General features: G+C 38.3%; 1 long non-coding RNA gene and 1 pseudogene across 1 annotated transcript; one reads left to right on the top strand and one right to left on the bottom strand.

The window, feature by feature from the left end:
- Positions 1-352: 352 nt before the first annotated feature.
- LOC107809154 (lysine-specific demethylase JMJ25-like) lies at positions 353-12,620 on the bottom strand (annotated as a pseudogene).
- On the top strand, positions 3,634-4,755 carry LOC142166797 (uncharacterized). Its single transcript, XR_012697196.1, has 4 exons — positions 3,634-3,716; positions 3,806-3,881; positions 4,039-4,103; positions 4,193-4,755. It is a non-coding gene; the product is annotated as an uncharacterized LOC142166797 (long non-coding RNA).
- Positions 12,621-13,247: the final 627 nt, after the last annotated feature.

The following is a 13,247-nucleotide window of genomic DNA, read 5'->3' as shown; positions in this document are numbered from 1 at the left end:
GTTAAAGCGAATAACTTTAAGTCACAAGCTGCTAAACTGGAAAAGAAATAACCATTACAGTTGATGCCCATACTTCAGTAGCATAGTGATCAAGCTTCACATGTTAATCCATCTTCCAAGTAAGAGAAATATTAAGTGCAGCCCGGTGCACGAAGCATCCCGCGCTCACACAGGGTCTGGGGAAGGGCCGCACCCCAAGGGGGTGTGATGTAGGCAGCCTAACCTACCCTGATGCAAACATCAGTGGCTGATTCCACGGCTCGAACCCGTGACATGTAGGTCACACAGAGACAACTTTACCGTTGACACAAAGATCCCTTCAAGTAAGAGAAATATTAAAGAAACAATATTGTTTTGAGTTAAGAGTTAAAAAGACAATCTTATAAAGAAGATATTCACACGTGCAGCACACATCAGCAGGACCTACTTTAATAAATAAACTGCCATCAATAACAAAATTTGTTTATGTCTACATATGGGAAAACGGATGGCAACAAGGAGGGGTGAGGAGAATAGTACAGTTTCAGGTGAAAGTAGTTCACTGACTTAGCATTGCCAGGTCCTCAATAGCTTCCCTTGTGGCATAAAGGATCATTTTTTTTACCTGTGGTAGGGAGAGCAGGTTATCAACTTTACCAAAATCACATACAAGCAATCGAAGTAGAAGATTTCTGCAAAAGGTTCCACACTCCTAAATAATGTATTTGAATGATTTAAAAGGCATCACTGAAGCAATTTCCACCAACAAAATGGTAACTGTAGAATAATATATAAGGGCTTCCAGTGATGACACTATGTCAACTATTTGCACAAACACTTAATACGGATAAGTTGGCAAAATGAGCTGTTGTATTGATGTGATCATAGAGTATTATTTCATGGAAAGTTGTATTCTATCCACAAGCAATTTTTAGGAGCATATGAAGAAATCCAAGAATTTATTAATTGAGACTAGGAGTCGAAGACAACTCATTTCGCGCTCATACCCATATGGCAGAGCATTAAACATTACTTGACCATTAAAGGCCTCTTCATTTCTTTTGGTTCCAAGCAAGGGATTGTCTTAAGATAAGGAAAACGACCATGACACTTATTTGAACGAAGTGGATAAATGCGCCTTTTGTGGTATAATAGAACAAACACTAATACCTTAATTGAAGGAAAAGCAGCCTGCGTCTCCAACTCTGGAAGAACTTTAACTATAGCTAACCTTAAGTTCTTAATTAAGGATAGAGGTCGGGCGGGCAGTGAAAGCTCATTTATAGACTTAAACGACAGATGCTGCCACTGCCAGGCAAGGGAGGAACTTGTCTGACTGATCTTGCGGTACACTCATTCCAGTTATGAGTTTCGAAGATTTCCCCAAACAGTTTAAACTTATTAGAAGAAAGATGTTCCTCAACAGTAAATAATTAAACTTCCCTTTGAGTTTCAAATATAGCCTTACACATAGATGGATGCATGCATACTTAGCTACATATATCTCGAACAATTGAAGAGCATATAAATAATACTCACTCTGTTTGAAAACAATGGTGAGGTCCTGAGCAATAGAGCAAAACCTTTTGATTCTTGGTGCGAACTCGGACAATATTTCCTCAAAACTTTCAAAATAAAATTTACATATTTGAAACTATATAAAAAGTAGTATAATTCAAAACCTTATTACAACTAAAAGCATTTAGAAGCGTAAACTGTTTGACTACCCAAAATAATAATGGTGTCATATGGGATACAGGAAGTAATCTATAAACTTAATAAGGAATGAGATGTCGTAGAGTTCAAGAGCAGTAAAATGAAATTGTGAGAAGAAACATGGTCATACAAACAGAAATATGCAAACAGCTCTGAGAAACGTGAAACAAGAGAAGTACCTCTAATTTGTCTTCTGCAGCAACATGATCTTGGGGAACTTTGCGGACTTCCTCATTCAAACGAATGCATTCACCAACATTTTCAGGTGAAACGAAGCCAAGAGCAACATTTATGCAGGACTATGGGAGCAAGAAACAATTTAGAATAACTAAACTAACAAAACCAATATCATTACTTTTCTGATACAAAAGGACCAATATCATTACTTTTCTGATAAAAAAAAGGACCAATATCATTAGTCTCAAGCTTATTGAACAATGAGTTTAAAAGACATCTGACGGCCTCATTCTAAAAACCATGCCACAATCTTCTGTTATTCCTCTACCCGAATTACTATCTGACTTTGCTAGCATTGGAGAGGAAAATATGGTCCAAAAGAAACAGACTCTGTTCTAATAGGCAAACAGGTCACGTTTCAATATTCAGGAACCTTTTAGTATGAGAAAAGGCATCTTACATTCAGTTTTCAAGAGAGACCAGCTGACGGGATAATACTGTTAATTTATAGCTAAAATTTCATCAAATATGGTTATCTTAGATTTCACACTCTTTATTTTAAAAAAAGGATATATCCGAATAACTTTCTACAAAGTCTCAGCAAATTGCAGAGCATTTAGACACTTCCATTTTCTCGAGAATTATGTCTAGAAAACGCAAAGATTATATAAATTCATATCAAATTATGTCAACATGTTTCACAGTGCACAGTAATTGAGAAAACCTGGATAAAAAGAAACCAAAAATCAACCAAGCAACAATTGAAGAGGCAAACTAGAATTTAAGTGCAATGATATCCCTTTCAAACTCAAAAATAACCAAAAGCCACACCCTTAAGAGCATGAGAAGTTAATTCATCTCTTCCAATGGCCAGGTTATGAACAAACATGTGCTCCAAAAGAAACAAAAAGACAAGTGGACATAAAAGAGTATAGAACCTGATTATGGGTAATAGAGGAATGCATGCACTCGACCAAATAACAGGATGTGAAAACCACAGCTCCTTAAAAACGCAACAACCATGAAATATATTGCAGGGTGCGGGCAGTCAACTCAACAATAGTGACAATTATACACCGATCATTCCTTTTCTGATCCACAACTACACCTCAATCATAAACTAGTTGGAGCAAACTCTATGATTCATCAATGTCGATTTCGCTCCATTTGAACCCATTGCATTCCAATACTCAATAATTTGGGTTTCTGCACAGTAGCGGTCCTCTAATTTTCTACTTACATACAAATCTCTAGACAGATTAAGACTTAACGTACAGTATCATATGACAGCTTTAATCCCAACTAGTTAGTATCAACTATTTCGATTGTGTAATATTTTTCCCTAAGTCCGCATAAAGTCGGACCTCCATAAATTCTACGACCCAAATGACAGATTGTAGGACTTTTTTCAACGAGAATTTTGTTCTACCATGTCCCGTTTTAGCAACTTCACTCATTGTAATATCACACTAAGGACCGATATTTGGAGTTTTGGTAGAACATGGCCAAACCATCTCCTATGGCCTTTTTTTTTTCTTTTTCGACGAAGTAAGGGAATTATCACAAAAAGGCATCAAGAAGATGCAGAACAAAAGTTACAAAAGTAGCAATACTGCTTGATGGTGTCTGCTTTACTTATCAAAAAAAAAAATGTTGCTTGATGGTGTCTGCTCATATACAAAAATTAATCTATAGCTAAGGAAAAAAGAACTCACATTTAACATACCGACATTGTCAAAACTTAATGCTTTAGCTTCCTGCCTTTTGATTTTTTTTAGGTTCCTGTATATATTGCCGAGATAGCACCTCAAAATTTAAGAGGGGGTCTAGGGTCTGTTAACCAGGTTCGCTGAGTTAGTCACTTACTTTCCTTTAAAGAAAAGTTCTTACGCGTGATAAATTAATCACATGCGTCTTTTCTATCTTGATGTAGCTCTCTGTTACAATTGGGATCATGTTGGCCTATTTACTGGGACTTTTTGTTAATTGGAGGGTGCTTGCTGTTCTTGGTAATGATCATTCCTCTTGAAACCTCTTGTTAATGCTACGTTGTACAGTTATGAAGTCACATTATCTTTTAATGAGCTGGCATATGACCGGGCAGAGCCACAGAGACCTATGGAATTGTTCAATTACGCTTGAACTAAATACTAATTTCTCTTATAGGAACATTGCCTTGCCTAGCACTGATACCTGGACTATTTTTCATCCCCGAATCTCCTCGGTGGTTGGTGAGCTCCATTATATATATATATTTTGCATGATTCCTTTGAGGCTTTAGTTGCTGTTTGCCTCATTTGAATTTCTGTGTGAAACATAGGCCAAAATGGGTTTAACAGAAGATTTTGAAACTTCATTACAAGTTCTTCGAGGGTTTGATGCTGACATTACCAATGAAGTAAATGAAATTAAGGTAATTTAATCTTGTCTGATCATGTAGGCATATCCATTGTAATGAGATGCATATATTTCTTCTGAACTCTCCTATTTTGTTGAGAAGTAGGAGGACAAGATGTTTGATAAATTACCTCTTAAGTTTGTAAACTTCTATAATAGAGAAAATAAATAGTTTGGTGCAATATGCATATTTCATAAAGAAGCTCCAAGTACATCTTGGATGATCATCAGTGGAGCACAGGAAATAACTAAAAATGAAAGTTGAACTGACTCAACCAGCACCCCGAAGGGTATCCCACTCGACTATCAGGACAACAACAAAAAGTGATGCAAGTATGTTTTCCAAGTTGACATGACTCGCGATCTAAGGTAGACAAGTGTAAAAAATTAAGCACGATCTTTTGAAATTTGGATAAACTATATTTCATCTGTCTAAAAGATTAAACAACTAGAGAGATGACACTTTAATTATTGAATGATGTCTTCACACACCTTCAAATTTCTAACTTGATAAGGGCAGCCTGCAGGTATGAAAACTGCATCCCCTAGTTTTTGAACAAAGGTCCATGGTTCAATTCCTGTGAAATAGAAAATAATTATAATAAAAATATTAGAAGAATAAAAGAAAGAGTTTCACATGGAAATAGACATCCCAGCTAAAATTCATACATGAAACACTCACCATATTCTTCCTTAAGCTTCCTTTTATGATCCTCAGTCAAGTAAAACGTTTGATCATGGATAGGGTGAATAACCTACAATGCCAGACAAATAGGAGTCGGTACATGCAGAAAACTTTGCATTTTAAATAACAAGATAGAAAAATACAAGCATGAAAATGTTTCACAGTTATCATTTTTGTATTGAATCATATAGACCTTGAAAAGGCAAAGGAAAATCTTTTCAGCATTAGAAGAAATAGAGTGATGTTATTTTCTTCATAGCCCAAATCTACCATAAACATCTTCACAATAAATATCAAAATAGACTAGAACCAAACTTCCTCATTTTGAAGGATTTCAAGATCACAAGCAACATTTTCTTAAATTTCTTTTTTCGATATCTACAGGTTCCTCCCTGTACTTGAATACTGATGTCTCATACTGGGAAAACCTTGTCAAGATCTACACAATGGCACAAAGAGTAACATTATAGGTCCTGGTCTCCTACGTGAGTAAGTTTACTACTACGCTGAGTAGACAAAAAAGATGACAGCAATTGCAGTTCATTGTCTTCTACGAGTGTACAACATAATGAAAGCAGGTATGTCAAACTGGTGGGTCTTCTTTAGGCTGTAGCATTCCTGTCCCATCTTTGTCTCAGCCTGGAATTGAGAGAATATTTTTAGCACGTCAATTGCAGGGAGATTGGTGGAGCAGTACAGGGAGAGGAAGAAAGACTTGCATTTGATATTCATCGACCTAGAGAAGGCCTATGATAAAGTCCCGCGAGAGGTCCTATGGAGATGTTTGGAGGCTAGTGGTGTCCCGGTGGCGTACATTAGGGCGATTAAGGATATGTACGAGGGAGCGAAGACTCGGGTGAGCACTGCGGGAGGAGACTCAGATTATTTTCCAGTGGAGATGGGGTTACACCAGGGATCGGCTCTTAGCCCGTTTTTATTTGCGTTAGCGTTAGATATGCTGACGCGTAACATACAAGGGGAGGTGCCATGGTGTATGCTATTTGCTGATGACATAGTCCTGATTGACGAGACGCGAGGCGGAGTTAATGCTAAATTGGAAGTTTTGAGACAAACGCTGGAGTTTAAAGGTTTCAAGTTGAGTAGGTCGAAAACTGAGTACTTGAAGTGCAAGTTCAGTGAGGGGATGCATGAAGAAGAAGTGGAAGTGAGGATTGGTACTCAGATCATCCCTAGAAGAGACAATTTCAAATATCTTGGGTCTATTATTCAAGGCAACGGGGAGATTGACGCGGATGTTACTCATCGTATTGGAGCGGGGTGGATGAGATGGAGGCTCGCATCGGGGGTTTTGTGTGATAAGAATGTGCCACCTGGACTTAAGGGCAAGTTCTATAGAGTGGTGGTTAGACCGACTATGTTGTATGGAGCTGAGTGTTGGCTCGTCAAGAAGTCCCATGTCCAAAAGATGAAAGTAGCTGAAATGAGGATGTTGAGATGGATGTGCGGGAATACTAGGAAAGACATGATTAGGAATGAAGTTATTAGGGACAAGGTAGGTGTGGCATCTATGGAGGACAAGTTGCGGGAATCAAGGCTGAGGTGGTTCGGGCATGTGAGAAGGAGAGACATGGATGCGCCGGTGAGGAGGTGTGAGAGGTTGTCCATGACGGGTCCGAGGAAGGGAAGGGGTAGGCCTAAGAAGTATTGGGGGAGAGGCAGGACATATCATTGCTTCAGCTTACCGAGGACATGACCCACGATAGGAAGGTATAGAGGTCGAGGATTAGGGTTGTAGGTTGACAAATAGTAGTGTGTTCCTCCTAGGCCATTCAATAGTACCAGGACTATTTTTGTAATTTCCTATTTACGGTTCTTTATTACGCATGTTGTGGCATTCGCACACGTTACCATGTTACATTGTTGCTAACATTCTTTGCTACTTGGTGCTTTATTTTCATTGTTTCTTGAGCCGAGGGTCTATCCGAAACAGCCTCTCTATCTTTATGAGGTAGGGATAAGGTCTGCGTACACACTACCCTCCCCAGACCCCATTTATGGGATCAAACTGGGTTTGTTGTTGTTGTAATTGCAGGAACTTAATTTGAAGCCTTCTTGCTGAAACTGCAGATAATCTGGGTTTCTCTTTTCTACTTGACTGCTTCTGCTACAAACTAGCTTTGGCTTGATTCTAGCCTATATGTTTCGTATTTCAGACTCCACTATAGATAACACCATCAAAACCTCATCAATGAAAGAAACAGGATATTCTAAAACCAATCAATTTTGAAATCCCCCCCCCCCCCCAAATAGGGGAGGACTACCCTGCACATTCCGAAGTACAAGAGCTTGGAAATTTTGCTATATACCTGTGGTACAGGGCAGCAATTAATGTGCCTGAATTCCTTGAAGTGCTTCCTGAGATATTCCTCTAACTTCGGAACATCTTGCCTTCTAAAGATGTCCCACATCGCACCTCCTCTATCCTCAGATATTTCACTTTTCCCAAACACTGGGTGACCTTTGCACGCGTCAATATTACAATCATTTTTAATCCCTCCACTTGCTTCAGAAGTGCCAGTAAAATGGATTGCACCATTTGTTATCCCCTCAGCAGCAGTATCTCTCTCTAATTCCACACAGGAAGCAGATGCATCAATTGATTGATTACCACTATTTAGTTCACTATTCATGTTTCTTTTTTCTTTCTTGATTAGTAGTTCACGAAGTCTTGAACTGTAATTAGATCAGATATCTCACCTAGCAAGGACTGGCCCTCGTTGAACTCAAATGATGCTCCATTTTAACATTTTTGCTCCTCCTCAGCCATTTGAAGTTCCCTTTTATCCTGGGCAGCATATGTTCTTTTCAATATTTCTATCGTTGAAAGCTGTGCAGGTGTCAGCTTTATTCCTTGAGTATGTGTCAGCACATTCACCTGGAAATAATTTGAACAAAGACAGATTTATGAGAAGCAGATAAGAACACACATTGTTCACTGTTTAACATCACTCTGTGTAGATTTGCATATTTAAAGGCACCCTTCAAACAGAGATCAAAGATCGTTCTGGGGGAGCGCAACATAATATAATGACCGTGTATTCTGCAAGTCTCTAGCATAAATCCAACTTGACTTGCTTAAGCTTACATGAGTATGTCCACGTGCTCAAGAAAAATCTTAACCTGGCAGAATCCAGAGTCCAGAGAGAAGAAAAATATGCCCAAAAGAAAAGGCAACCAAGTATACCGCATCAGACATATAACAGTGCAGCTTAGTCACAGAGTCTCCACGCCCCAGCTCCTGGGGAACTCCATAACCGATATATGTCTTTGCTCCAATGTCAGGTCTCAATGACCGTGGTGGCAGTTTGACAGCAAGATTTAGGAAGCCACTTTGAGGATTTGTGTACTCCTTAAAAGGCAAGCTTCTAATGAACTCAGCACAATGGCGGGGTGACCACTCTTCAAATAAATTAGGCCAGCCTTGCAAGCTGTGGCCAGCCAGCACTATCAAATTGACCTTCCATGTATCCCTTAAAAAAGTGGTAGATGTTAACTTCTACCTGCAGTAATTGAAGAAATAACTTTACTTTGGAGTAATAGGAGTATCACTTAATAGCAGATAAACTATACTTGAGAAGGCTAAAATGGAAACACTGCTCTTCACAGGCTCAATTAAAGCTTAAGCACACACTGCTACTTGGTCTGAAATTGATGAGCTAGCTGCTAGCTGCGTACTTCATTAGCAAAACATTTTTGAGAATGATCATTAGCAAAATATACTAAATGCAAATAGATGTTTCCCTCCATACTACCTCAATCCCATTTAAGTTGACCTAGTTAATATTCATAGAGTCGAACTTTATTATTTCACCGCAAGCAATGTTAATTAACTTTTTAGCACATTTCAGTAAAGACCCAGTGGTTAGTGGTGCTTTTTTTTTGGGATAACCGAGAAATCCCTGAGTGCCATTGGTCCACGGTTCAAAACTCAATAGATAATGGGCTCGTCCCTCTACCCTTCTCCAATTAATATGTGCTCCTAACCCATACATTATATACTGTGCTCTTATCACTTGACCAGAGCCCGTGTTAAGATGTGCTTCCTTCTATGATAAATAGATCGTTTTGCTTTTTGTGCTTTTTTTTTAACTAATGTAGTACCATGGTTGAAAAGGATTCTTGAGAATCCCACACTGATTGAGCTAAAGACTATAGCATTAAGGTTACAATCATAGGAATAAACTTTGTATCACGCATTAAGTGCCTAAATTTTAATCTCAACTGTAAATTGGTTAGTATTTATGTTTGCAATCCAATTATATTGTCACCAAGAGAACCAGAGCTGAAACAACAGGGATGGAGAGATTCTTCAATATTGTTACGCAACTAGAAGTAAAACAATTAGAGATTTTGTTGTCTAGATAAGCTTAGAGCAAGGAAAACCATAAACTGATGACACGGGAAGTACACTGAAACAGTAGATAGATACAGGGATTACCAAGATGCATAGAATTAACCCCCCCCCCCCCCCCACAACGAACTTTGCTTCATGTATCATTGCCGAGTATTAAACTGACCTCAGACCAATCCAAGCATTTGGTAGCACTGACATCCAAAAGAAGGGGATGGTTTAAGTTCTTCAACTGGCGACACGCTCGCCACATAACCATAGGCTCCCAGCTTAACCCTGACGCAGTCTCAAGCACATTACCGACAATGACAGGCTCACCTTTCAGCCAATGACACTGGAAATGCTTCAGATCCTCCTGCTGAAGATCTTTAGCTGCTGGACAGTATAAATAGTTGTCATCAGAATCATCACGAGATGATGCTTTACGCAATTTACTTTTCTGCATATCATTTTCAGCAACTAAATTTATACATAAGCATGACCCCTCAGGTATTTCAGGCATGTATTCCAATTCACATCTTTTGACAATATCTTCAGCCTTTGTCAACAACTCAGACCGAATATTTTGACTTTGACCGCAGGCGCTTCAGCTCTAAAATTCCCTTACCACAGCCACCAAAATTCTCTGGCGGACAAGGGATGCTACCATCTTCATTGGACCTTCATTCACCAGCAGGACCACCAGAATTCTTTGGCAGAAGCCCTCCATTATCCCTAGGTTTCATTTCAGATGCAAACTTGGCATCTCCAGCGGAATCATTTTCAACAATCTCCTTCTTGGAAAGTCTGGTCCTTCTTGAAGTTCTAGTATCGGTATCTGGTACAGAATCATGTTCCATATCACCATTTTCAACCGTTTCCTTCTTGGAAAGTCTAGTCCTTCTTGAAGTTCCAGTATTGGTATCTGGCACAGAATCATGTTTCGTATCACCATTTTCAACCATCTGCTTCTTGGAAAGTCTAGTCCTTGAAGTTCTAGTATTGGTATCTGGTACAGACTCATGTTCTGTATCACCATTTTCAACCATCTCTTTCTTGGAAAGTCTAGTCCTTGAAGTTCTAGTTTTGTTATCTGGTACAGAACCATGTTCCGTATCACGATTTTCAACCATCTCCTTCTCGGAAAGTCTAGTCCTTCTTGAAGTTCTAGTATTGGTATCTGGTACAGAATCATGTTCCATATCACCATTTTCAACCATCTTCTTGGAAAGTCTAGTCCTTTTTGATATTCTTGTTCCGCTATCTGGTACAGAATCATGTTCCATATCACCATGCAAATGAGCAACCCCTTTGTCAGTGAACTCCATGATGACTTCTACATCACCTCCCTTAAGGCGACCATCTCTAAGCTCCCGACAGCAAGTAAGGCAAAGATCATAGGAACAGATGGAACAAATTCTGTGGAAATCAGCAATGGATGTTTTGCAGTTGTTGCTGCACAAAAACATGGCTCAGTTCAATTTATGTGAACACCATCCAAAAGATTGACATGGAAAGAAGAGTTTCTTCATGCTTACCAGTACATTCGCGCATTCTTCTGACACTTCGCCCTCTGCAGCTTTAACTCTGACACTGGTAATCCTGCCCAAATGAACAAGAAAGATTCTAGTTACAATTGGGAGCAGCTGAAGATGTGTTATGCACTCCATTTTTCTTGCAGAAATTAGTATCTCTCTACCTACAACACGAAAGTATTTTTTCTTATCTAGAATACAACAATTATGTTGAAACATTCCCTGTTTAACATTTCAACTCCTTTCAAACTCAAATCTGTCCAAATAGCTATCTTTATCTTTTCTAGCAGTGCCAATACATATCACCTAACAGAATCCAAAATGCACACTAGGGTCGTCTAAATGAAAAGAATATGGCATATCAAATGAAAAATATATAGCATTGCCACGGCATTTAATCTTTAAGCAAGATAATAGAACCTTGAATCTTAGCTTCAATCTCCATCTCCATCACTTGCTCTGCATTGAATCTTCTCAAGAAAGGCAAAAGTTTTTGCAAGATAAATTTAGAGTATTCAACTTTTTCTTCATTGCTAATCCCAAATTGTAAGTTCTTCAAAGCCTGCAAGAAATATTTGGATAAGAGCATAGCCTATACTGTTAACCTGCAAAATAGGACTGTAACTTAATAAAGTGGAACAGCCAAAGAAACCAATCCTTATCGGCCCATCCAACCGCAAGCAAGCTTTGCAATTACAGTTTTGAAGACAAACAGGACAAGACTCTACAAAAGCCTCCTCAGGCATCCTAGGGTACCTTATTAAACATCATAAAGGGAAAAGGCACTCATGAGAAAAATCGAAAAGAAAACTACAAGATTGATAATTGGTGTTGAAGCTAACAATATAACAACAACAACTACTACCACAATGCCTCAGTCCCAAACAAGTCGAATCAGCTACATGAATCCAAACCAATCATGTCGCTCCATTTAAGCTCATCGCATGCCAATATTATGCAAATCCAAATAAAAAGTATTAGAAGTTTGTATATTTTCTAAACATATAATCTCTGAAAGGCTAAACCACTCCTAAAAAGCATAGGAAACATAACAATACTAGGAAAAAATATATTGGATATATAAAGCTTCATGTTGTTAAATGTTCTTCATGCTTATCATCTTATCACTCGTAAGTCCAACTTACCAACTAAAAGCTCAAAGAAAGTTACTTCACATATAATCGAGTAAAAGTTTTTGGCACCATTTGGTGATGCAAGGAACACAGAATCGCTTAGTTCTATTCCTTTGGTGCAGCGAACAACTCTTCTTTTGTCATTCCTTTGGCACTGATGACACATATTGGATTCAATCCCATACTCCTGCCAATTTTTTTAAAATTAAATGATGCATATTTTCAAATAAAGCAAGCATTTTGACAAGGTTAAGAAGATTCTAGTACATTCTCATCCTTCCTCTTTCTGTTCAGGGAAATTGATGACCGCTTAGAATATCTTCCACATTCTTCTGATCCTTTCACTTTCTCTTCTCCCTTATCCTCCTTATGCTTTTTGCTCCCATTACTCTCTTGTTCCACAGCAGAATCTTTCGACCTCTTTCTGCCTCGCATTTTGGACTCAAAAAAAAGTAAAGTAAGTTAATACTTATGGAGCAGAAGACAATCGCATTTTGGGTACTTTGGAGGGTTTTGGAAGGATCTAAGGCAGAAAGGAGAGGAAAGTTGTACGGAGACAAACCCCCGCCTATTTTGGGAAATAACGGTGTTAGGTAATAGGTACTAACATGCGCTAACTTTACTTCCCAAGTTGAAGTAAATTCGAAGTAATGATCGTTTATGGTTCGTGAATTAATTAAAACATACGATAATGTATGCGCACTTGACTAATTAAGCTCATTTGATGAAAAATAAGAGAATAATAATTTCTATCGCCAAATATTCAATCTAACTACAAGTTTTCTACCGTAATAAATTATAAAAATAGCACGAGCTAGCCAGTTTTCGAAATAATAATTGAAAAATAGTCAGCGGCCGCAACAATATTATGCTAGAACTCAAACACGCGGAAAGTTCCAGTATAATATACTAGAGATTGGAGCACATGTGTATGAACTTCTAGCATATTATGTTGGAACTCCAGCACACGGAAAGTTCCAGCATAATATACTGGAGATTAGAGCACATGTGTATGAACTTCAAGTATATTATGTTGGAACTCCAGCACACAGAAAGTTCTAGCATAATATATTGGAGATTGGAGCACATGTGTATAAACTTCCAGCATATTATGTTAGAACTTCAGCACACGGAAAGTATATTATGCTGGAACTCCAGTATATTATGTTGGAAGTTCACATGTAAAAAATTCGAACTCCGGTATATTATGCTGGAATATTTTTCGGATTTTGAACAGTGTTTTTGTTCAGATTTATCTTTACATGAAAAGTGGC

The sequence above is a fragment of the Nicotiana tabacum genome, chromosome 12, assembly GCF_000715075.1.
Source record: "Nicotiana tabacum cultivar K326 chromosome 12, ASM71507v2, whole genome shotgun sequence".
NCBI classification, from domain to species: Eukaryota; Viridiplantae; Streptophyta; class Magnoliopsida; order Solanales; family Solanaceae; genus Nicotiana; species Nicotiana tabacum.
Note: the sequence above shows the minus strand (reverse complement) of the source record. Positions and strands in the feature narration are given on the sequence as shown.